Source organism: Lissotriton helveticus, chromosome 7, assembly GCF_964261635.1.
Source record: "Lissotriton helveticus chromosome 7, aLisHel1.1, whole genome shotgun sequence".
Classification (NCBI taxonomy): Eukaryota; Metazoa; Chordata; class Amphibia; order Caudata; family Salamandridae; genus Lissotriton; species Lissotriton helveticus.
This window is the reverse complement of record NC_136068.1, coordinates 1536938126-1536965572: the sequence shown is the minus strand read 5'-3', so window position 1 is coordinate 1536965572 and position 27447 is coordinate 1536938126.

Below are 27447 nucleotides of genomic sequence, written 5' to 3'. Positions count from 1 at the left end.
GTTATCATTTGGTCATCCAGAGCTGGCTGGTATGTCTTTTGATCAATAAGACCATCCCAGACCACAGACTCGTCGGGGTCAAACCCTCAATCACTGTGACAACCACAGAGCTCTGACCTAGATGGAAAGAGTGCAGTACGAAAGAAAAAAGAAGTGGTGTGAATTAAAACAGGATAGAGAAACAATGAAAGAAAACTTTAATCGGCATTGTGCTCTCCCTTATTAAAACCAAGCAATTGAAGCAGTTTGGAACAAATGACTGCTTCTCAAAAGGCCAACATGTTTCAGCCCAAACGGACTAGTACCAAGGGCTTTCGTTAGGGCCACAGTTCTTAATCACTCGCTACTGTCTTACAAAAGTGCAAAAAAAAAGGATATCGATGTGTCAATGTATAATAAATGCTCCTCTGTATCAACTCGGCGTGTCGTACATCTGTGTGGAACAAACAACATAGGTTTGGATCATAAAGGAGGAAATAAAACCATAACTAACATCCTCATAGTGATTATAAAACATTCCATTGTACTCACCCATATTGTACAGTGAGTATGCCTCACCTCTCCTGGAACCTAGCTCAGGACATGAAGGAGGTCCCGCTCTACAAGAGGTAAGGAGGGGGTGTGTGAGTGAAGAAGAGAAAGGAAAACTAACTGATGCTCTCCTAAACTCTACAACATTAGACAACCTCACTTAAGCCCAACCTCTTGGAGTGCAGTTCAAAAGATTCAGAAATAACAGGGACTAATCAGGTTCCTTGACCCTCAAGTCCCCCCAGTGCTTCTCCCAAAATGACTGCCAATGTTTGTGAGGTCTCTGCCCTTAAAAAGGAGGGACTCCCACTCTCATCTTTAATATTGTTTATATGGTCAAAAGTTTCTTACTGCCCTATGCAATCAAGATATAGATAGCTTTACAAGTATAAACTGACCTGTCCGTCGCGACCCCTTTACGCTCATCTGAGCTCAGTGGGAGGCGAAGACCGGTCGTTAGGGAAGTTTCAAGTACTCCCGAAAAACGGAAGTAGGCGGGGCTTCCAATGTCGATATCGACTTAATAGTAAGTCGAATCGCTCGCAATTGTGCCGCTCCCATTAGAATAATAGACTACTAAGCCCCATAACCGATTTACAGCAAAATCGAATTAATTTTTGCCGAGATCGGTGTCCAAACTCATACAGAAACGTCTACTCGCGTAGTTTCGCGGGAAGTGAAAGCGGGACTACCAGATGACGTCACCCGTACACTATGTGTAGTTCCCTAGCTGGTGTGGTGGAAATGGAAGATGTTGCTCAAGATGCAGCAAACAGGCCCCCAGAGCGCAAAGCACCAAGTAAAGAAAAGAGTGTCAGTATAGTGTGGTCACACAAGCGTGATGCCGACCAACTAATTCAATCAATATAGCTTTCACGTTAATTTGGCGAGATCACGCGAGGTTTCCCTTACGAACTACAAGATGACATCATTCATCTGGTGTTTGTAGTTTATTCGTCCAGGGAATCGTCTCTGTAAACGACAAAACTCGGCCACTAGTCAGTGACTCCCTCACATCCTGATCCCCAGCAAGGCACCCCAAATTCAGATATATTGTCATAATGAGTACGACAATTGTTCTTTATGGTGCCCTATAAACTGTAAGTCATGTGCATAAGGAACCAGTGTGCTCTTAAAAATGTTCCTGTACCGAGATAGGTTGCAATTCCTGGTAACTAGACGCTAAACTTCATTCTGTATCTGTACAGGAACATTTACAAAAGAATATTGTCTTGTAGTTTGGGTAGTGGTTTATTTCGAGAGAATCTGTTCCAGGAAAATTTGTGTCCTGTATAAACCAGGGCATTTACTTAAGATCTTCAATTGTGGCTGTCCCCTCAATTTACTTGCTGCCTTGATAGATTACATATAATGTGACAGCTGGTAGTCACGGTGCTATGATACATTCTCCCAGATAGACTTACTAACCCGGTAACTGGACGTCAAACCTCGTTCCTCGTATTTACAGAAAGTGGGAAAAAATATACATGCAGCAGGCTATGGCCAGAGTAAATTCATTATTTAAATTTCATCATTTGAATTTCAGACTAAACAAATCCAGGGGCTGAAGTATGTTAGTTTAGAGCTACCCAAGGAATTTCATCGTTCAGACCCAAGGTATCTGTAGACAATTTATATATCCATCTTTGTTCTTTTAAGAACAAAAATTGGGATATATCACTCGTATGAGAAGGAATATGGGGTTTGTCCAAAACAGTCCAAGTGAAATCTGACTCAGAATGGTTAAGTTCCAAGAAGTGTTTAGTCAACTTGGACACTGTTTTTTTGCAACGAAACAAGCTCTTATGTTCCTGCATTCTGGTTCGCACCTTTCGGGTCGTCATTCCCACATACTTCTTATTACTTGGGCAAGTTATTTGATAAATCAAATTAGTGCTGTTGCAGTTTGTGAATTGTTTGAGCACCCAAGGACGATCTGTTCCTATATCTAGTTGTTCTGTGCGTGATGTCTGGGGGCAGACCGAACAAGACCCACAGGGATGATGCCCTGTCACGGCTGGAAGATCCCACAAGGTACCCACAGATCTTTTGGGTATATCTTTGGGACGGGTGTGAATCAACCTGTCCCTCAGGCTTGTAGCCCTCTTAAATGCAAACAAAGGGAATTCAATTTTGTCATTGCTCGCATTTAGAATTCTCCAGTGGCGTTTAACAATGCGTTGTATTTGATTAGATCTTGTGTTGAAAGTACTCACTAAGGTGATACGATCCAGAGGTGGTTTAACTACAGGTGGATCAAGTAGTGCTTGGTGATTATTGTTAGTTGCTCGTTTCAGGGAGCGTTTAACTAACTGTTTCGGATATTGTCTCTGGATCAACTGTTGGCTTAATAATTCTGCATGTTTTGAGAAAGTTTCTTTGGCCGAACAGTTACGTCTCACTCTGAGAAATTGCCCATATGGCAAGTTGTCTCTTAGGGCTTTAGGATGTTGACTCCCATACAATAAAAGGGAGTTCCTAGCCATCGGCTTGCGAAAAAGTTCGCTCTCAAGCCCGGCGTTGGTGGCATAAATGGACAAATCCAAGAAGGGGATCCTTTCCTTGTTTGACTCCATTGTAAAACGTAGATACCTGTTCTGCAAGTTAAGCCATTGGTGAAACAGGCAAATAGACTCATGATCACCTCTCCAGATTACAAGGATATCGTCTATATACCTCTTCCACCACCTAATGTAGGGGCGGAAGGGATTTGATGTTGTGAGGACATGCTGCTGTTCAAAGGTATGGACATACAGATTCGCCAAGCTAGGGGCGAAAATGCTGCCCATACTGGTCCCAGAGGTCTGGAGAAAGATGTTATCCTCAAAACTGAAGAAATTGTCTTTCATGGCTAGTTTCGCCAGAGCCATTATAAAGGGCACTGGAGTGATAGAATTCAATTCAGTGTGGCTTAAAATGTCCCTGATCGTGTCTAGGGTTTCGTCTTGCGGAATCGATGTATACAACGACTCTATGTCGAACGAGACCAAATAGTCGGTGTCCTTGTTGTATTCAATATCAGGTAGAGCTCTAAGGACATCAGTGGTGTCTTTCAAATACGTGGGCATTCTCTCGACAATTGGTCTGAGAAAGTGGTCCACAAATGCTGATAATGGTTCAAGGAGGGAGCCTTGGCCAGATATTATTGGTCTTCCAGGAGGTGGTCTCTGGACTTTGTGCACTTTAGGCAAAGTGTAAAAGTAAGGCATTGAGGGGTGTGCAGTGACTAGAAACTTCGCTTCGTGATTTGTAATCCACCCTTCACTCAAAGCCTCCTCAATCAGAGTATTAATCTACAAAGACAATCTTTCTGTGGGATCTGTAGTGAGTATCTCATATGATGTTTCGACACGTAATTGTCGTAGACATTCGGTTCTGTAGTCTACAGTGTCTTGAATCACTATCGAACCCCCCTTGTCAGCGGGCTTGATAGTGATTGAGCAGTCCCCTGTTAGAGCTTGGAGTGCTACATTTTCCACCCTGGAGAGATTGATGAAATCATTCCTGGGGGAACTCAGTAATCTGTGAATGTCATCTTTCACAGCCTGCTCAAATGTCGCTACCTTTGAAGGCACCTGGTGAATAAAAGGTTGGAAGGTTGATTTCTTCCTCAGGCCAGTATTCTCATCAGTGATGACTGTTTCTCTGGTGTCTTGATTCCGGAAAAAATAATGTAATCTTAATTTCGCTACGGTACCCGATTCATTTTCCAGACTGGATTACATTTTCGTTCCAAGGGGGTTGGCCCATAGAATCCTGTTAGTGTACATTCTGCCGAGAGCCCTGTCTGATCATTCACCGGTAGCCCTCACATTTAGCGTAGGACCGGCTAGACAGCCGTTCCGATGGCGCATGTCGGGGTGGCACCTGCTGCAGGACGACTACAGGGAGCATATGACTAAGGAACTAGATCACTATCTGACCTCCAATGTGGGCTCAGTTGACTCTCCGACTACCCTTTGGGAGGCCTTAAAATCCACTCTGCGGGGTGTTGATATTTCCTGGCGTGCGGCGGCCCGTAAGGAGCGGCGGTGAGATTTAGTGCAGCGCAAGGCGACGATGGAGGCATTGGAGCATAGAAGTCGGGAGGTGGGCCCGCCAGACGAGAGTTATTCTTGGCCCAACAACAGTATACCGTGGTTTTGATGGAGGAGGCGCGGCAGGCCTGGCTGGCCACCCGTAGTCGAGTGTACCAGTGCAGGGATAAATCATGCAAGATGCTACACCGCGTGTGCCAGGGCACTTTACATGCCCAACCACTACCTCAAAATTAGATCCCGGGGGTGCCCATACTTGAGCCCCCAGCAATAGCTGAGAGCTTCGCTGTGTATTATGAGGAGCTGTATGCGCCACAGGAGTGCTTGGCGGCTGATATGGTCCAGCGATTTATTGATGACCTACCCCCACGTGCGGTCTCGGACGACGTGCAGGAACTCCTGGACAGGCCCCTGTCAGATGGGTGAGCTGAATTCCGGTAAGGCGCCGGGTCCCAACGGCTTCCTCTGCGAGTTTTTTCAGCGGTTCTACGTGCAGCTGTGTCCGCGCCTCCGCCCGGTTGTGGAGGAGGCGTGCGAGGGCGGTGTGCTCCCTGCGGATTGGCGACACGCGGAGGTGGTGGTATTTTTGAAGCCAGGTAGACCCCCGGGGAGTCACGCATCCTACTGCCCGATCTCGCTGCTTAATGCAGAGGCCAAGGTTCTGGCTAAGGCTCTGGCCAACAGGCCCAAGCCCCACATTACAGACCTGGTCCACCCAGACCAGGCAGGCTTTTTGCCTCAGCGGGCTACTCGCCATAATATTCGGCGCGCCCAGGTCGCGATATCGGCCTGGAAAAGCTTGGGGGAACAGGCAGTCCTTTTTTTGGTTGACATGGGCAGCGGATTTGATACCCTGAGCTGGACATATCTGTTTGCCTTATTGTGACGCCTCAATTTGGGCCTAAGCTTCCTGGCGTATGTACAGCTGCTATACACTGATCTTACGGCTTCGGTGCGAGTGGGGGGCGCAATCTCTCGATCTTTTTCGGTTCGGCGGGGTACGCGTCAGGTCTGTCCCCTCTCCCCTTACTTATTCGCACTCGCCATGGAGCCTCTTGCGGCGCGGGTGCGCATAGATGCCCAACTTAAAGGCTTTCGGTGGTCTGTGGGTCTGACTGATAAAATAGCGTTATACGAGGACGATGTCTTATTTTTCCTCACTGACTTGGATCGCTCGGGGCCACGGCTGTTGCGCATTCTGCAGATATTTGGCAAAACCTCAGGCCTCTATATGAATCCGGGTAAGTCGGCTATGTGGATACTCGGTGGACAGCGGCAGGTGGGAGCGTGGGCAATGGGCCTTCAGTTAGCATCGGGCGGGGTGAAATATTTGGGGGTGTACCTATCAGAGGAGGCGGCTGCTTCCCGAGATCGCAACCTCACCCCGGTCTGGGACCGCACACGCGAGGACATGAAGGTTTGGTCCCGCATGCCATTGACTATATATGGCAGGTCAGCCATCTTTAAGATCGGGGCGCTCCCTCGCCTAGTGTACCAATTACAAAACCGTCCACATTGGATTCTGCCCCGCTGGTTTTAACAAATCAACTCGGCGCTGAGTGGGTTTCTGTGGGGGGGGGGTTGCTCAAATGGCGCTGCGGACGTGCTTTTTATCTTCCTATACGGGGGGTTAGCCACCTCGGATGTGCTCTCTTATTACCAAGCAGCACATCTGTTGTTTTTAAACGACTGGTGGTACGGTGACAGGGGTGACCCGGCCTACGCGGTCGAGCGGTTTTTCATGGGCTCGGTGTCCGTGCATATGCTGTTGTACTCGGCACCGCTTCGGAGGTGCCTTCCCTCTGCTACACAGGTAGTATTCTACGTCTGGAGGCAAGCGCTGCGCAGAATGGGATGGTGGAACGTGCTCACTCAAGAAACTCCTCTCTGGCGCAATGGTCACCTGCCCCACATGGACGCATTGCTGGGCTTCTGGGGATGGGACGCGATAGGCATCTCCACACTGGGTGATGTGATGTCAGGCTGCTCCCTGAAGTACTTTCAGAACTTACAAGACGAATTCGGGATGCCCCGATCCCAGTTTTTTAAATATCTCCAGTTTCGACATGCTCTGACGCCATACTTGACTGACCTGGAGCAACTTCCCGAGTTTAGTCCGCTAGAGGCCAAATTGTTCATGGGGGAATTGCCGGATAAGAAACTCTCACGTACATATCAGACACTGGTTCACCACTGCTCCTCCGACTTACACAGACTTAAGTCCGCGTGGGAGAGGGATGTAGTGCACATGGAAGAGGAGGACAGGGCAGAGGCCCTGGCGAGTCCGAGGGCGGCTGCCATTTCCACTCACCTGCGACTGATACAATTCAAGTACTTACATCGCACCTATTTTACCCGTCAGCGCTTGTAGAGGGCGGGCATGGTTGGTTCACCCGACTGTCTCCGGTGCGGTGCGGAGGTGGGTACACTTCTACACACTACATGGGGGTGCTCAGCGCTACACAGATTCTGGAGTGGGGTCTTTTGATGTTTATCTGAGGTGTTGGCCTGGGAACTTCCCCGAGATCCTAAATTGGCTTTGCTGCGTGTTATGGAAGGGGTCGGGGGCAACAGGTACAAGCGTCATTTATTACTCCTGGGCCTTACATTGGCCAAACGAGACATTGCCAAAGCTTGGAAGGCGCCCCAAGCCCCACCACTGGCCACCTAAAGGAATGGCATGGACTTTTGTATGGGACTGGAGCAACCGATATTCATGGCCACGGTGTAATCCCGTAAGCATTTTAAAATCTGGAAGAGGTGGGCTAATTACCGTGGACTGGACTTGGACCCTCCCCCTGAGAGGGCCGCCCTCCTGTCACCTTGATGGCTGAATCTTAGGCAATTCCGTGAAGTGTCTAAATGGACTCGGCATGTTTTTATTACAGGTGTTTTATTGTATATAGGTATTGGCAGCAGCGCAACCGGGTGGGAGGTTTTGGGGGAGGGGTTGTGTTTGTGTTCCTAATAAAAGTCTGCAAATGCTATTGTTGCTCCACTAATGTTTGCAGCAGACTCTGGTTGTCGGAGCTATGCATTATATGTGTGTACAGACAAATAAAATTTGTTTAAAAAAAAAAATTATTCTCTTAAACATACTTTTGGTTTTCAATTTGCTATTACTTGTAAGCTTGTTACAAACGAGTAGTTTATCCCTAGAAATGTTTTTAAACAAACATTGTTTTTGTTCACTATCATAGGCTCTGCCTCAGAGACTAAAGGAGATTGCAGAGATCACAAGAGCATATATGACTACCTCCTAGCTGGTGAGATATAGGGTGCTATGCATGATAGGGGAGTACACAAACGTGCTCTTGGCCTACTGGCTATGTTATTTAGTTAACAGTATTTAACCCCGGAGTTAACTTTGCTTGTTCAAGCTACTCATCTTTGCACATACAGTGATACCTGGATTGGCACAGGACTGTTGGGACACTCTTAGGTAATAGTCACCACTGGACTTTTCTTTATTGTTCTAGATCTTTTGTTGGTAAAATATGAACATATTCATAAGCTGTTCTGTTGCCTTTTATGTTACAATCTGCTGCTGAAAGCACAGTCAATCTTGCGTTTTAAATTGAAGGAAAGGATCTAGAAGGATGTTCTTGGAGAGTGCCCAAAAATATTCACAAAAAATAAATACTTTCCGTCTGCATTATTTCTGGCTGCTCCCTTGAATAACCGCAGTGGAATGACTGGCTGCTGCAATGCAGTGGAAAAAATCTGGCACAGGATCGGGGATTTCCTGCTTCTACAATATTCAGTAGTGTATCTTTCCACAATGGCATATCCCTGCGGGGCTGATTGCTGATGTAGCCGCTCTAGGGTGAGGGAAAGCACGTTCTATTGTAAGGGGGACACCTGCTAGGATTACACCTGAAGTGACTGCACTAAGTGGCAAAGCCAAGTGCTGCGCTCACAATGACACATTCTCCACTGGAATAGGAGAGCTATCATGATAACACCATCCAAGTAAGGAAGAGCAAAGCATCCTCGTGATGGGCCTTGGAGTGTTGGTGATGTAGTATGCATTATATTGATACTTTTTGGCTGGCCTGGGATAGGCTTGGTCTTACCTTTATGCTCAGTCACGTCCATAAACAATGAGTGTAGGGTATCACTGCCTGCTGCTTCTGTGTGGTCAGCAGTGTTTTCATGCCCTATTCAATAATATTCCAGACTTGCATGATGGTATTTCTGGCCTCGCTTGCCTTTCTCACTCCCTCCCTGCTGGAGGAAGGGGTTGCTACTGGCTAGGCTAACGAGCCGTGTACGATCACGCGCTGGTCCCTCTGTTCGCAGGTGCTGGGAAGAAATGGCCAAGAACATAAGCCAGCTTCAAGAATGCAGGTGTTGTCGCCCCTCCCCCTTCTGACAGAGAGGGGAGAGAGACGAAACAACAGCATAGTTTCTAACATACACCTAAGAGTGTCTGCATTTGCAATTAACTGGTGATTAAGGCATTAAATAGTACTTTGCACCATCAACTACATACCACATATGTACATCTGATGGCTAATGGGCACCTGCGGTAAGCAGTTTAGTACACCAATCCCGTCTCGCCCACCCACCAACAAGCACACACACACATCTTAGTGACCGCACAACCTCCACAAAACCTAATCAGGCTCCGGTCTGTGATGGAGGCATTTGGAAACAGTCACACCCTGCGCTGGGGGGGAAGTCTCGCCCTCTGAGGTCACTGTGCGCTGTACAAGTGTGAGTTAAAAGCAAAAACAATTTGTCATCGTTCTCACTCCAGACCAGCGCAGCGGCAGAAGTTGTAGACCACCTATTAGCTTCAGCAGTGCTAAGGATTTGTATTTATTTATATATTTGTAAACCAGAAGGTAACACATTACAGTGAGCGATAGAAATGGCAAGGTAATTTATGAAGAGTTCAGGGGGCAGTGGGCACCAGCAAGAGGGAAAAGGTTAGGACCTCACGATTGACTCCAGGTCGGGAATATAGAGGATTCATTTAGTAGGCATCTGCGGGCGAGGCGCCATTCCTTCTTTCTATGACCTGTGCCCTCGAGTTAACCTCCGCTCCATTCTCCTGGCCTTGAGCCCTCGTCTCGGGAGCACCCCGGGCAGTAACTCTGCAGAGCTGCACCAGCCTCCTTGTAAGAGGCAAGGTGAGTGACCACTTATCTGTGCGCAGACCTGCCTGCCACGGAGGGCTCCGGAGCGGCTCCAAGGTACAATGATGGCCCCCGGGGGAAGCAGGGTCACAGACCAGTCTTCCCCCGGGGTTCTCGCGCAGGAAGTACAAGCTGGGAGGGCTTGGGGTGGAGTTGGGGAGGGGTATAAGGGTGCAGGGGAAGAAGGTCCTTCCTCTTCCTGCATTCTAGCACCATCAGGGAGGGTCGTGAGATTTATTTTGAGGTTTCGTATTAATTTGGTATAAGGCTTACCTTAGTGGTAGATTAGGCCAGCAGAGTCTTCAGAACCAGCCGGACGATTGGAGAGGCAGTGTACCCTTTTTGTGGAGTGCACTCATGGCAGGACCTGACGCGGAGGCCATGCAGGAGGCTCTGCGCATGCTTGGGCGTGCGTGTCAGGAGGATCTGCTCCGGCCTGGCGTATTGGATCAAACCTGGGTCGGGATGGTGCGTACCCCTGGTCTGCGTCGGCTGGTGTAGCTGCGGCGGTGGTGGCCTGCATGGACGAGCCACCACCTGTAGGACAGGTACGTCTGGGCGGTGGTGTGGCCTGGTGAAGTCAGAAGGAGCAAAGTGTGGGGGCAGGCGTTGGAGCCTGCCCCCGCGATTGAATGAGACCGCGTGGCACCGGAGGCATGCGGTTCCAGGAGGGGTGGACGCGGGGGAATATTCCGGGGGCTTGCTGGCACTAAATTTATCACGCCAGCACATGCTGGGTGAGGTTGAGGGTCAGTGGGAAGATGCCCCCTTGGATCTGTCATGGGGGCACCCGGCCCCCAGTTGGGGAAGGGTGGGGGTATGGGTCCACAGGCGTTTGACAGGGGCTGGTGGGCATGGGTCAGGAGGGGGTGCGACCTGTGTGGGAGGGGGCTACTGCCCCCCCTCTTTTGCCCAGGTGGGAGGGCATGTCCCTGGAAGACAATATAAGGGACCAGAGGAGGATCATTCAGGAAACTGAGGCCAGGTGGGGAGAGCTTTGCTCAGCCATGGAAGGGTAGAGCCACGAGGTGGAGGGGCCCCCACGCCTACGTCGAAGGAGGAGGCCTGGGCAGAGCAGGAGAGACGGTTGGCAACCCTACGGGGAAGTGGGTTTGGGTAGATGAAGGCAGCCCCTTCCGGTCGGGGGCAGGGACAGCCATGACGGCGGTGAGACCTGATGGTGCTGGGGCCCACCAAGGTTCGAACAGCCTGGGGGGGGGGGTTCCAAGCCAGCATTAGTTGGCAAAAGGGCAGGGGGGTCGGGAGGGCACAAGACGGCACTAGACGCCAGCGAGAAGCATCAGGGTGGTCCACGGCGGTCTTCCCTCCGTCGCGGGAGCAGGCATCAGCGGTGTGTGCAGTGGATGGTTGTGGTGTGCATATCACAAAAGGAAAAGGTGTGAGGAAAGCGGTGCGGGAGGTGTCGTGGGCACCTGCTAAGTGTGAAACTGAGTTGCTTTTGGATTATGGTGCGTAGAGTGAGGATCTGGAAGAGGGTGAGTTGTGTGAGGATGACGATGTGGCGGGACGTGCGGTGGGCAAGGGGGAGATGGCAGCCAGACACATTGGTGTTTAGCAGGAACCAAGTGCGGTGCCTGGAAAATTCAGGGTTGGCCAACTCAAAGTAGACGGTGGTGCAGAAGCAGGTTGGAGAGACCCAAGCAAACCTGATAGGTGAGGGTGCTTGGTGGGCTACTTGGGATGGCCGTCTGAAAGGAGGGAGAAAAAAGAATCTGCTGGTCGGTAGGTGTGGGAGAGGGGTCCGTGAGGGACCTGGGGGCACTATCAGGTATGGCGGCAGCGACAGTGGCAGAGGGGAAAGAAGATGGGTCAAAGAAGTTTGTAGTGGCAAGCATGCAGACTGACAAGACGGTAGGGATGGAGGGGAAATATGACAAAGAGGACGAGAAACATCACAAAAACTGCCTTACACCGGGCTGGCCATGCCGTTAGGGTCCCATTTGTCAGAGAAAACGAGAGGCAGGACCTGGCGACACGAATATGTAGACGCATTCAAACTTCTACATAGAGAGATCCAGGCGAAAGAAGGGTCAAAAGAGGGGGAATGGGAACTAACTAGGAGACCTAGGGTCCCGGTCAACATGGAAAATTGGACTTTTGCCTTTCTGATATATGCAAGTTTATATTGCGAGAAGCATCTGGACAGGGCCATAGTTTTGTTGAAGTACATGGACATTATCAGAAAAGTCACAAATAGGGGGGAGGTGGAGGTATAGAGCTAGGTCCGTCCTCCACGGTTTAAGCTTCAAATAGAACCCGATTTGATGGGTTAGAGGACCTAGTCATAGGAGTGGGTATGGAATCCGATCAATGAGGCACAGTTTTGCTCATAATTAAGTATGTGTTACCAGGCAGGGGCAACCTTGTGTTCCCTGTTTTAATTATATATATGTGTTGTGTGTTCTCTCACCTCACATTTGTTGTGTGTTTTAAATATACATGTAACCACAATGCAGCATGTTTGGCCAGCACGTTTTTACCTATTTAGGTTCCAACTTCTCACTAAGCCTGGAAGACCATTAAGGAGCATTTCCACCAGCATGGAAGTACGTTCAACTGTGTACCCAATATCTCTATCATAGAGAGGGGGCTGCTACCTAACCTATTCTCTTTTCTTGTTGCAGCCATACTACATGAAATAGCGATTGTATGTATAATTACGCATGCTTTTATTAGTTGCAGCGTTCTTTTGAACTAATTTCTCATTTCCACATTTAGGATTGATAGGAGTGGCAAACACAGGGCTGGTCCCTGTGTGGTCCTGATGAAGAGCTAGGGGTAGGCTCGAAACATGTTGATCTTACACTGATTTTCTAACTCATTATTAGTTAGTCTTTCTGTGTGAACATCCCCTTTTAGACATACCACCCTAGGAGCAATAATAAAGTATTTCAGCCCACTAGCAAGGTATTTTTAATCACTGAAAGCCACTTCACCACACTTTGCACTACACATAGTCTTCCATTTAAAGTGCTCCTACGTAGTTTCCCCAAGTCGCAGCACACCCCAGTTTGTAGAGAACTGGGATGGCCCCAATGATGAAGCACGTCACCGTGGGGAAACCCTGGTGAGTAGGGGACTCAAGAAAGAAATGTTTCTTTCCTGAAGGCAATCCCTGATCAAGTTGATTGGATTCCATACCCACTCCTATGACTAGGTCCTCTAACCCGTCAAACCAGGTTCTATTTGAAGCATTATCAGAAAATCCCAGAGGCATTTTGGGGGGTTTGCCTGGCTAAGTTACGATGAGGAGTGCGGGCTCGTATTAGTGTCAATCTGGACAAGCCTGGGGAGGGGGGGCGGGTGGATCAGGAACTCTGGATGCAGTGAATGTCATCCATGCTATCGTCCGCCTCAACTCACACAGCTAGCGACCTACCCGTGACATATCGGTCTTTTCCTGCGCGGACCGCCCAGGCTGCGGTGGGGGGAAGTACCACTAGCAATGCAGGGCCACCACCAAAGCAAGGGGGGTAAAACAGGTGCCTGTTGGAACTGCAACATAGGTTTCTGTTCCTGTTATCCTTGCAAATTCAAGCACGAATGCTCGAAATGTGGGGGGCGACATGTGCTCACGCAGTGTTTCACTTTGGCCACTCCATCGGAACAGTGGCGGGCCACTAAGGGCAGAGGACAGTCTGGTTAGAAGGGCTCCTACCCCGGTTAGAATCGGGGCCTTGGACCCGTGCCTCTCAATATTCCCTGATAGAGAAGCTGTGCTGAAAATTTAATGGGGTTTCACGAAATGTTTTGAGGTGGGGTATCAAGGTCCATGGAAAAAAAGCTGGGAAGACAACTTGAAGTCAGCTAAAGAATTGCCGGAGATGGTGGACGCCCAATTAAAGAAAGAGGTTAAAGAAGGCAGGATAGCGGGCCCATTTATCGATTGGCCTGTCAATGATTTGATTACCTCACCGCAGGGGGTGGTTCCTAAGAAGGAACCGGGCGAGTACCGAAGGATACACCACCTATCATGGTCAGAAGGGAAGTCAGTAAGAGACTTCATTGTGGAGGAGGACTCGAGGGTGCTTTATGCTTCAGTGGACACGCATTCCGCCTAGTGCGAGTGTGTGGGCATGAGGTGGAACTGGCAAAATGTGATGTCAAATCTGCCTTTCTTCTCCTGCCTATACACCCATGGATCTTTCGTTGCTTGGGATGCAGTTTGGGGGGCCATTTTTTTTAAATATCCTGCCTGTGGGCTGTGCAATCTCCTGTTCTTTGTTTGAGATGTTCAGCACATTTCTGCAGTGGGCTTTCGTGAAGATCAGTGGTCATCTGGCAGAATCTCACTATCTGGATGATCTCCTATTTATCAGCAGGGAAGGTTCTGCTGAATGTGAGGCAGCATTCACACAGTTTCCGGACATGGCGCGAGTTTTTGGGGTTCCCCTGGCGCCAGAGAAAACAGCTGGGCCCAGCAGTAAGTGGACTTTTCTGGGCATCGAGTTGGACTCAGTCCAGTGGATGGCTCGGTTGCTGCCAGCAAAGGTGACGAATATTCAGGCCTTTCTTCTGTGGGCGATCGTAGAACTTTGCCTGCCAAGTGCTGAGAACAGGGAGGAATTTTTGCAGGTGCCTTGACATGGCCATGTCAGGGGTGGTGCTGCTGCATCACAGGGTCAGGATCTCATTCGGGGTCAGGGCGGATTTGAGGGTGTGGCAGACCTTTTTGACTGACTTCAATGGGGGTTATTGGACTTTGATGACGACAGGGAGATTTGGCAGGTGGAAATTTTTTCTGACCCGGCGGGAGCATCTGGTTTTAGCATTTTCTTGGGATGGCCGATGGTACACACATTAGGTGAAACAAGGGAGGAGCATTGCCTTCTTAGAGTTCTTTCCGTTGCTGGTGGCGTTGGCTGTTTGGGGTGCAGAGTTTTGGAACAGGTCAGTGCTGTTTCATGTTGACAACATGACGGTAGTGGAACTTGTGAATAGACAACTAGCCAAGGACTTGAGGGTGTTGCGGCTGCTGCGTAGTTTCATGATGCAATGTTTGCAATTGAATGTGGTTTTTCGGGCGAAGATTGTGCCAGATGCGAATAATGACATTGCGGACGCTCAGTCTCATTTGCAGTGGCGACGATTCTGGCGACTGGCACCTGGAGCGGAGGCATGCAAGACCAAGCTGCCGGACGGCATCTGGTCTTGGGGGAGTAAGAGTGATAGACTTGGTTGAAAAGTCTATAGCCGACTCCATGAGGTGCAGCTACAGGCTGGTCTGGGCAGAATTTGGATCCTTCATGGGATGGACAAGGGACGCCTGGAACATGTTACAACAGAGTGCTGAACAGGGAGTGGTATGTTTTGTTTTGGATTGCATTGTTAGAGGCGTGTCACAGGTGACGATAGAGGGGAAACTGGCGGGGATCTCTTTTTACTGTAAGTTGTACATGGGGTTTGATCCGGCAAAAGGAGAGATTCTTGGCAGGATGCTGAAGGGTTGGGGTTGTGAAAGGGGGGAGGTGAGGGTGGGGTTGCACCTAGAGAGGCAATTACGTTTGAGTTGCTTCAAATTTTGTTACAGGTGTTGCCCGATTGTTGTTCAGACAGTACCAACGTCTTGGTTTTTCGGTTATGTATGGTGAGGATGTTTTTTTGGGACGTTTCGAGTTTCGGAGTTGTTGGGATCGTGGGGGAGGGAGGGGAGAGCGCTTGATGACATACGACTGGAAGGAGCTCATTTGGGGATTTGGTTGGGACATTCTAAGATGGATCAGGTGGGTCAGGGGAAATGGGTGTGGTTCAGTGAGAGTGGTTGCGAGGGTGTGTGTCCGGTGACTGAGTGGCGCGGATTTCTGCATATGTTTGGTAGGCGTTTGAGGGCAGTATTTTGTCATGCATCAGGGGTGCAGGTGACTGCGTTTCAGCTGTTGTCAGTCTTGCGGATGGCATTGGGGCACCTGAGTAGGGACCCAGCGAAGTACGGCACGCATTCCTTTCGTATTGAGGTGGCCACGCTGGCAGCTCAACTTGGATGGTCATGGGAGAGGATTCGTCAGATTGGGATGTGGAGGTCCCGATGCTGTGAGCGGTATGTGCGCAAGTAGGCAGGGTTTTTTTGAGGCCATGAGTGGGGGGGGTCAAGAGGAAGGTGACAGACGTACTTCGTGTGCTAACATATTTTTCTTGTCGTAGGTTGTGTGGGAAGCCCGGGGAACGGATCGTTGAACATTCATTCGCTCACTGGGCAGCCAAGTATGCAGACTGGCAGGTATACGGCTGTAACCTGGGTCTGAGGAGCAGTCATGACAAGGTGTGTTGGGGGGCTTTTTTGCCCTGGCTGACAAAATCTTTGTCACAGAGAGGTTGCCCGGATATTTTGGTTCTCCATTTGGGGGAAAATGACTTGATCCGCCTGTCGGGGGTGGCGCTCCTACAGCTGATGCAAAGGGACTTGCACGTCATAAAGAGGAACATGGCAGGGACATGCATTGTGTGGATGGAATGTGTGCCACGAAAGCAGTGGAGAGGGGCACAGAACCCCACAGGAGTGGAGAAGCCCTGCAGGAAACTAAACAGGGCGATGAGGGTTTTTTGTGCAACAAAGGATATTAAAGTGATCTCTCAGGTGGGGCTCAGGCTGGAGGACACTTTGTTGTTCAGAGACGATGGGGTACACCTTTTGGAGCTTGGGAACGCATATTATATGATGGAAATGCGGGCTATGATAAGCCAACTGTGGAATGAGTCGATCTGATGTTGGAGGTAGGTGAGAGAGTGAGAGCGAAAGGTGCACTGGTCTGACGGGGGCAGGTACCCTCCCTAAAAGGTGGTTCCCTGGTTGGCGGTACTTTGGAGGGGTGGGGATGTCACGGATGGGCAAACCCATTCCTCGGTGGGGGGAGAAGGGTGAATGATGGGAGTGCAGGATGCATGAGTGTAATAAAAGGAGATACAGGAGAGGATGTTTGAAGATAAGCGGATGGAGAATTGAAAGGGGTCACGGAGTGGAATGGGAAGAGAGTTGGAGTGAGAGGAAATGGTCTGAGTGAAGGGAAAGTTATTGTTGGGGATTGTTTATGGTTAATTAATGTTGGGGTTTTTAATGATTCTGTTTATACAGCCCCTTGTCCTGATAAACAGCTTTTTATGGTTCAAAGATCAGCGTGGAGTGGTTATTGCACGATGATGGCCCCCGGGGGAAGCAGGGGGCCACAGACCAGTCTTTGCCCGGTGTTTGCCATCCCAGTTTCCGTTCCCACCAGAGTTGAGCAGGGGCTTCAAATCAAGCACCCCCTACCCCAGGAGCTCATACAGTTCAGAGGGGATGCGCCTATCTGTGTCCTTCCGGAGGAGTCACCTCTCAAATGTAATTAGAAGACACTGTGCTGCCTCTTTCACTAATGGCTGCATCCGCCAATGTCGTATCTGTGTGTATCGAAATCATTCTTCTGATATTGCGTTTTCAGTCTTCAATACCTCGAATGGTATGGGCCCCTCTTGATCAAAGAAATGACCAATTGCTCTTCCCCCATACTTCTACCATGCTCCAAATGAGATACAATCAAACACCAGGGTGAATTCCTAATCCGCTACCACAGGTGTAAGGGGAGACGAGAACAACGAAAGGCCTCCACGTGTCGTCACAGTGTCCCACACCTTCAGGGTAGGTGCAGTGACCGCAGATAAATAGAGGTTCACCGGGTGATAGGACCGGGCCAAAAAATGACCTTTCATAGAGCCGTCCCACTAACGCTCTGTCCATAAATAGGCACTGCTTTTCGGACTCAGGCCTGGACCATTCAAGTAGGTACCTAAGATGTACGGCTTGAAAATAGCGTGAGATGCATGGGATACCCAAACTTCCCTCCTCAGGTGGCCGCCAGCTACGTTCATGTCTCATCCGAGATCGTCGATCCGCCCACACAAAATTTCAAAAGGCCTTCAGCAGGGTCTGTAGCGTCCCAGACGGAGGCCATAGTGGTAACGTCTGGAATGTATACAGGATCTAGAGGAGAACAGCCATCTTAAGGGCAACAATCCGACCCATCTGCGAGAGAGGATAGAATTGCCATCTTGCTAGGTGCGACTTCACTCTCCCAACCAAGTCCCAATAGTTGAGAGCTACCACCTCCTGAGTAGATGGTGACAGCTGGACTCTCAGATACGTGATGGGTCCTGGAGCCCATCAAATCTAGTTAAGCTTGAGCTGAATGTCCCTAGTATCAGGGCCCACTGGGCGACTCAAAGCCTGAGATTGGGCCAGATTGATATTGAAACCCACGACTGACCCGAACAACCGCACAGCTTTCCAAAAAACCTGGTAAAGCCTCCCTCGGATTTTTTAGGGCAACAATGGCGCTGTCCGCGTCATCAGATGTTCTTCTCCCCCAACGTGCATACCTGTGATCCCATGGTTGTCCCAAGCCTCTGTGCAAATGGCTCCATGTATAACATGAATAGCAAAGGGGAGAGCGGGCACTCATGCCGCTTTTCCATTCTAATGTAGAAGCTATCCAAGCTTCTGCTGTTAACCTGAACTGTAGCTCTCGGTGTCCCATAGCCACTGAGGACCCAGAAGTAAAACTGATCCCCATTGCCAAAGGGTCTCAGCACATCAGCCAAGTAAGGCCAATGAACTGGATTGAATGCTTTTTCAGCGTCAATGGAAAAAATCATAGCCTCATGTTGGGAGTGAGCAGGCTTATCTATCAAGTGTAGAATTCGCTTGGTATTATCTGAGCATTGTCTGTTGGGGATGAATCCAGCCTTGTCTGGATCAACCAATCCTGGCATCAGGGGTGCTAGACGGGCTACCAGAACTCCGGTGAACAACTTCACATCGAGTCAGGGAGTGTCTCTGAACCCACGATGGAATTAAAACCCTGGTGAGGAGAGGGCTAGAGAAATGCTAAATGTTTTATAAAAAGTCGCTCGAAAGCCATCCGGGGCAAGTGCCTTGTGTGGCTTCAGCCTGGAGATCGTTAAGAAAACCTCTTCGATCTCGATCGGCTTCTCAAGATTTGCCGCCAGTGCTGTTGTCAAGGATATCATTTTTGCACACTTGAGATACCTTGCGATGCCCCGTATGGGGAGATCCTGCGCCGAGTAAAGCTCTCTATAGAAGGACCCAAATCAAGCCGCTTCATCCCCATCAAATAGGGTGCCCTCTGGCAACAACAGTGCATTGTCTGCTTTGGCCTGGTGCAGCCCTTTTAGTTTATTTGCCAGCATCCTGCCACATTTGTTTCCTCTTACATAAGAGGACTGTTTGAGACATAAAATTCAATATTCAGTGCTATCTAGATCTAACCCTGCCAGTTGTTTCCTAGCTGCTTCTAGCTGCAGCCACACCCTGGGAGCCCCAGTTCTGTGGTGTATACACCCCAGTACCTGTACCTGTTGTAATTGTGTACAATTGTCCCACCTCACTTTGTTGTCAGCCGCAGCAACAGCAATACATTTCCCCCTCAAGACCACTTTAATGGCGTCCTAAATCACGAGGTTAGGCATGTCAATTGTGTTGTTAACTGCTAGGTATTCCCCAATCCCCCTCGATTTGCGTGATCACCTTCGGTCTGTGAAGTAGGATTTTGGAAAGTTGCCAGGTTTGGAATGTCTGTCTATGCACTGGGAGGGTAAGGTCCAACAGGACCGCAGAGTGGTCCAAAAGGGAGCGAGGTTCTATTTCCACCGTGCCACATGCATCTCGCGAGAGCCTAGAAAGTAATGTAACCTTGCATAGGATTTATGCATGTGGGAGTAAAAGGTGTAGATCTGTGTCCCTGGATGTAATGCCCTCCATAAGTCTTGCAGTCCCATCTCCTGTAACCAGAGGGCCCCTACCGACCCGTGTCGGTGTATCGAGCAATCCAGATAATTGTGGAATACGATATTCGAGTCTTCCCCCACAATCACCCAGCGGTCCTGTATAGCCATCATATCTGCCACTGCTCCATGCAAGAACCATTCTTGAGCATCGTTGGGGGCATAGATGGATCCCAGTACTATAGGGTGGGAATTGATATGGATGCAGAAACCCAGAAGGCGGCCTTTAATTTCTGCTATCTTCAGACCCACCCTTCCACAAAAGGATCGTGAAAACAACAGCGCCACTCCAGCCGCCTTGAGTGGTAGGGAGGAAAAGTACTATTGGGAGAACGCCCTAGATTTGAGTCTATCCCAATCTCTGGATTGAAGATGTTTCTCTTGAAGACAACAAACATCTGCCTGTGAGTCTTCCAGATAAGACAGGATGACCCTCCTCTTAACTGGATTATTCAAGCCTTTAACATTTAGGTTCAAGACCCTCAAACCATTCGTAGATAATACCATTGGGGGGCTACAGGAATTCTGAAAGCCAGCTGTTTAGATTCCTTCCTCTCCCGCTCCCTCCCATCATTGAAATGCCTCAGTTACACAGAGTGTCTGGATATGTAATAGCTAAAACATTTTTTTTTATTGACATTTTGTTAAGATACAAAACATACAAAACATTTCAACAACATAACAGGCCAGTTTGTTGTTACAGCAATACGGAATGTGGCTTAGTCACAGTTCATACATTGGTACAGAATGCAATAGTTGGTCACGTCGCGCTTGCACCTTTGATTCATGAGAACACTAACCACTGAAATCCAAATGCTTTTTGACAGGAGTAGTCGAACATATGAGTTTACAGAACACTAAGTATCATAGTACTTTGTAGTGTTTGTTCAGGCCTAATCAGACATATACAAGTATCACCAGATTCCTCAAGGAGTTATAAGCAGGGGTCTGCCCCAGAGCACGTGATACCCGCCAGCCCTTCATATCTATTCCGCCGTGTCACCAGTTTTCTCCGCCCCAGCAAAGTCACTCTGCCCCTGAACCCATGGCAGGAATGGTTCCCCTATGTCACGGGCCGGGAAGTGGGGGGCACAAGTTCCCAGAATGTACTTAACTGTGTGTGGCCGTAGGTGACATCGGCAATCCAACCCTTAATCGATGGTGCCCTCTTCCTACCCCAATGTACCGCAATTTGGCACTTAGCAAATAGCAGCAGCAGTGCGTGCAACTTGCGCAGCTTGGGAGTGGTGTCTTCGACATAGCCCAGAAAACCTAAGATGGGAAATGGAGCCTCCGACACTCCAACAATGTGGCTCACTGAGGTAAAAATTCTGGACCAATATTCTGCGATCATTGGACAGTCCCATGCCACATGTGGCAATGAAGCAGGGGAATATTTGCAACGCCAACAACTATCGTCCTATATTTAAAATGAATCAGTCGGAGCCTGTAGTTGGAAGAGAGCTCTTTAAGTTGTCCACAACCGAGTCCCATTGTGCTTCGGTTAGTGGGGTGGGAAGATCTTTGTTCCAATAATGAAGGGATTTAGGCTTTACCAATGGGGCAGTGCTTTGCATGCGCGTTTAGAGTCGCGTGACAAGTTTATGGGGAGAGGGGGATCTCAACAGGTTTTCCAATGTAGGTAGAGCTGGGGAGCTGAAGGGAAGTTCCTGCAAAGGGCACGAAATGCCGCCCGTTTCTTATGATACAGGAATAGCTTGGAGAAGGGCATCGTCTGAACCGCGTCCGCTGTCGGAGGGGGCCTAAATTAGTTTTCAGGAAATAAATCAGCGAAGGTGTGAAGTTGCATTTTCTGTTCTAGTGTCTTGCTCATCCCGTCTCCGATACAGGACAGCAATGGGTTCTGTGCCAGCGGGATTGAGGGTGCATTCAACACTGGGACTCCTGCCCATTTGCGCAGCTCATCCCATGCACAACGTAGCATTCCAGCGGTGTCTATGTCTCCACAGGGATGCCGCGACAATTTATAAATAGCCACTTTAAGTGGGACAGGTGCAACTGTGTCTAGCTATACTGCCACAGGTGTACCCAAAAGTGTAAGAATTGAGCCTGAGGGCAAAGCACATAAAGGTGCATGTCTGGAGCGCGCAATCCTCCCTGATGCAGCGGGAGCGTCAACATTTATCAGGACACCCTGTGATGTATTCCTATAGGTTCTGTATCGATCCCCCTATTCCTGACCCAATTCTGGTTAACAAACTAACAAGTTAACTAGCAGCCATCCCATGAGGCAGAAAACCCCCATGATGCAGGAACCGTTATCTGATAAAGCCACAATACGGCACAGGAACGTGTTATCTGATTAGGTCATAACGCTTGCCATCTAATTAGACAAGCGATATTCCTCCAGCCCCTGATAAGGCATACGGAGTTCTCAAAACAAATCAAACCTATGACAACCTGGGAAAAACCCTGCGGCCATTGTTTTGATTTCACCGAGAACTTCAGCAAAAGAATGTGCTAACGACCTGGTCGTATGACATCCTTATTGACGTATCTATGTCCATCCTTACGTCAATCTCGGCACCTTAAAGGTATAAATATTACCGATATTGCCCTATGCAAACACACGCGGTGGTGACGAGAACGGAGCAGCCAGACTTGCCGAAGCCCAGAGCAGAGCAGACCCCGCTGGCGCAGCCCCGCCTTCTTGACGCGCTGAGAACGATCAGCTGCCTATTTCTCCTGCCGAGAAATCCAGCTCCGGCGCTTCCGGGTAGCCCTCGCAGGCAGCCTGGAATATCGAGACCAGAGACGAGAGATACCATCCCTCATCCATCCTAGATTCCAGGTACAGAACTGAATAACCCCTCGCAGAGAATTCTTTAGTCAGTCACTTGGCAAAAACAAACTTAACTTAAACTGTAACTTTCTATTCCCGCCCACGTATTAGGCTTAGGTCAGGTACACGGGGTAGGCGTAGTTAGAAACACCAGTTGAGTACGATTAGTCAAATGTATATGTGTATGTAATATATTTTATTCATTTTAAACCTTCATATGGCTTAGAAACCATATCAATGTTTTTACAGTATTATTTTATACTTCTGCTTTTAATGTATGCACTTTACTTAACTATAAGTATTGCAATAATATCGATCCATTTCTCTTGTATGAGAAAAGAGACTGATCAATAAATAACATCTTTTATTGAACACGCCCGTCTCTTCCTTTTCTCTACAATCTGATGAGACTAAGAATGCACGTACTGACTGAGTAAAATAAATTGCCTTTTGTTCACACGACTCTCGAGATACACTCTTGATTAGGGGAGAGCAAAGTTGTCATGTTCTATGGTTGTCAGAAACTAAATCCCTTCTTGTCTATCCAGGGAGGTTCAACTCCTCCTTGCCTATTCGAGAAAGTTTCTAGTGAACTCTGAGCTAGCTGGCAAACCCAAAACTTTAAGTCTAATATCGACAGTAGTAGACCTAGTTAACGTCTGGTCTAGGCCTATACTATTGAAGGTATTATTCCAATGCGCAGAGCCTATTGGGATAATAGGAACTACACTGCATGGCGCCCAACGCGTTTGGAAGGGCGATAAAACTAACGTAAGACATTTAGAGTAACTCAGTCGTGTTTTCTCACTCAGACCCCTTTCTCCCATAATACTCCAAAGACGTCTGGAGTGGGTAAAAGGTAATATCCGCCAAACCTCGCAGGAGGAAACTCCTATGTATGGTACTTGGTTTAGTCAACGTTGAAGGATACACCGTTCCAAAATATTGTGCATCTAATCTTTGTTTCCATAAGAAACCTGATCTGCAAACAAACAAAATAAGCTTCCTGTCGGAAAAATGGTAGACAGTGATGATGAAAGAGAGGCAGTTAGATTAGCAGCTGAAATAGCAGAAGCTGATACTGCACTACAAGAAGCAGACCAGGATATAATACTCATCCCGGTCATCAAAAGGAAATCTATAACCTTAAAACTTATAGAAAATGGACTGACACCTAGAGGTGGCACAGTCATATTCGTAATTGAGGCACACGAATATCGGCAGACAGAGGTATACTATTCATGGATAAATTTTCCAGCAGCAAATGCTGTAACAAAGTACTTCCACTATTACAAAATAGAGGAACCTCCTGAAATGTACACTCCTTTCGAGGAGGTGGAAGTACCACTTAAATTTCAAGAGCATTTGCTCTTATTTAATGGCGCCCTAAAACATAATAATCACATCACCAGGCTCGGTCCCTTAGGTAGACCAGGAGCAACGTGGCCGGTCCTAGCCGGATACACACCACATCCAGAGTTCGAAAGAATGCCTGCAGCAGATCTTTTAGTACAACTAAAACAATTAATAAAGATACATAGACAATTAGTCCAATATGTGATGCGGACTTCAACAATTCAGCCAGCAATTAAAATTCCACAGCTGACCCCTCACCAGGGGAACACAAATAAAATTACACCACAGAACATACAATCCTGCCTAGGTAAAGTACCAGCTAAACGGGAACAAATACCATTCTGGTTAGCACAAAAAATCACCCAAATAGAGGCTGTGTTTCCAGACACCACCCCGTTAGAAAAACACAGAATTCTGACTATCTGTCTTCCAATGGGAATCGCACCACACGTGGAGGACTGTGACACATGGGGTACAGTCTTTGCTTCCATCTACACAAAAACGCACGGTGTTCCATCCATTTCGGTAATACCAGATGTGCTAAAACAAATTCAAGACGAATATGGTCCAGAACCCGCTTTAACTCTTGGTATGAAACTACTAAAAGACTTCAAGCAGGTCTCGGCTATATTATTAGCCAACATAAAGGGAGAAGCAGCGAACGTGGCGATCCGCCAGAGGTTAAAGGAGACAGATATAGCAGACCAACCAGCTGAAATTGCCAGAATCATAGAAAAATCCTATGAGGAACTAGGTAGAGATAGTTTAGGTGGAATACCAGTAAAACCACAACTGATTGAAAGTCCAGAAAAAATATTTTTTAATAATAATTCAACATCACAGAAAAAGAGCTGGGATGGAAACAAACAATCCAATCCTAAAGAAAAGAAATTCCAGTCCAGAGGAAGGTCTCCTAGGCGAAGAGAAAAATCTCCGAACCAAAGACACAGGTCACCCCAAAGTGACCCCTCTGGGAAAAGATATAACCTTAGAAATAGGGATAATATAAAGAAACCTGATAGATATCAAGACATTGATACACGTCCCTCTCAATCTTTTCAGACTTCCTCGCAGAAATCGGAAAGAAGAGGACGATCAGAACAAAGAGAAGAGCACGCCAAGTCCAAAGACAAGGAACCTGCTCATCTAAAAAAGAAACTACAATTTCCAAAAAAGAAGGTAGCCAGTATCAAGGTAGTTAACAATGCCGAGAATACTGATGACAAAACTGAAAAACGGAGAATGGGCTCAGACAATGCTAGACAGCGCAGCAGAAGTGAGCATAGCTCGCAAAGTACTTATGAATCATCTGGAGACAGTGGACACGAATGAATATCTTCAAGTGGAAACTGCAGACACCAGAGTTAGCAAACCTCACAAAATATATGAAATAACTTTACGTATAGAGGGGGATAAGACTAGAAAAATAAGGGGACTATTTTGGGATAATCTCTCCAAGGGCTATGACATCCTTCTAGCTGAATAAGACTGGCCACCAGAGTTTGTCAGGGAGTGCCCTCATGGCGAAGAAGTAATTATGCCTGCCTTCTCAAATCACATCCCAATTCATAAAAAATATACACTTGCTAGAAAGTGGGCAGTAGCTCTAGCTCCTGCTTTATATAAAAATCACGTAGGATGGGATGAGGACTCTCCTCCTCACAAAATCCAGTTAAAATCACAACCTACTGCACAAAGGCAGTACCCAATTAAGCAAGAAGCAAAAAAACAGGTAAAAGAAATCCTAGATCAGCTAGAATACCAGGGGGTGATTGAAACTTGCACCTCACAAATGAACAACCCTTTGTTTCCGGTCTCCAAACCAGACAATTCATATCGTCTAGTTTTGGATTACCGACACCTTAACTCATGTTGCAAAACTTTTGCAGTGCAAAATTCGCACAGTGCGCCACTAATGAATAACATAGTGCGCAAAAAATACAAAACAACCTTAGACATCTCTAATGGATTCTTTTGTCAAAACATAGCACCAGAGAGCAGATATTTGTCTGCATTCTCAATAAATGGCACTCAAAAACAATTCTGTCGGTTAGCCCAGGGGTACAAGAACAGCCCGGGAGTATTCTCAGCGAGAGTAACAGAGTTACTACAAACATATGACGACGAAGCATTATCGTATGTCGACGACATATACTTAACAGATGATGACTTGGAGACTCACTTGAAGAGAGTGAACACCATAATACTTGGGTTCGCAGCAGAGGGTTACAAATTCAACTTTAAAAAATCCAGAATTGCCCATCTAACAGTCCTGTTCTTAGGATATGAATTATCAAGTGAAGGCAAAAGCCTGGCTGACAATTTTCTAGAGAAATGTGCCGTACTCCAAGCACCTAGAACACTAAAAAACCTACAGTCAATTCTAGGCTTCCTAAATTTCGGAAGAACATACATTGCAAATTACGCAGAAAGGGTCAAACCCCTTTATGATCTAATAAAACCAGATTTTAAAAGAACCAATTGGACTCAAATACACACAGAAATTCTAAGATCCTTACAAACAGACATGCTAATTAAAACAAAATTAGAAACACGTGATAACACACGCAATCTTGTGATTCGAGTCATCCCAGGAAGATGCGGATTCACATACCTGACCTCTAACGAGGGAGAAAAGGTACCAATTGCATTCAAATCACACTTGTACACAGAAGCTGAACAGAAATTCAGCATTAAAGAAAAAATTGTTCATGCAGTTCAAACCGCAATAGCTAGAGAAAAAGATCAAGCGGACGGTAGACACATCACAGTCAGAACAGCAGAATCAGCCTTTGAGGCATTAACAACACCGTGTAATTTACCAACAACAACATTGAATCCGGAATGGATACAATGGGTGAATTCAATCACAACGGACAAAGTATACTACTACTTTGATCCAGAACTAGAGGAATTAAAAAATCTAGAATATGAAAGAACATTCCCTCTGCCAATCGACATTATGCCCTTACGACAATACGCTTGTGTAATCTATACAGACGGACATGCTCAACCCTCCGTTTGGGGAGAACAAGCATACAACCCCACATGTGAGATTACAAAAGAAGTGTGGCGCGGAGATACACTAAGACCTCTATTAACAAAAACACACTCAGTAGAAACTAATTCAGAACAACAGACTGAAATAATAGCATTGAAAATGGCGCTAGATAATGCGGATCGCGAATTCCCGACACTTATAGTGTCCGATTCATATTACTGTGTCAAATCATATAACAAGGATTTGCAGACATGGATTCAAAACGGTTACAAAGATGACACAGATGCAACAATAAAGCAGAAACTGCTTTGGGAACAAATAGCTCTTTTACAAAAAGAACTACCAAAGACTCACGTGACACACTCACTGAGTCATCAGCGTGATGGCGTTCACGTTGCAGGGAATTCATTGGCTGAGACAGCCACAGCGGTAGCAACTAAATCGGCTTCCGTAGTTCGAAAAAAGCGTACAGTGAAGTATATTGACGGTGAAACAGTGCTGGCGGTGAAAACGTCATTAAAAGGCGACTGCTCAGCGCTACCGATCAACTATCCACTCAATTATACATACATAATCGATGCAAACTCCGTCCCTTTTGCTCGAATCCCTGGAGTGGGGGATAGAGTGATTCCAAACATGGACAGGAGAAACTTGTTAATCGCAGACGCACATATGGGCGAGGGTCTCAGACACCTCAAACTAAAAGATTCTCTGGAAGAATTACAATCAAGGTACTGGTGGCCAGGCATGAGCCTGCATCACACCATGTTTGTAAAAAAC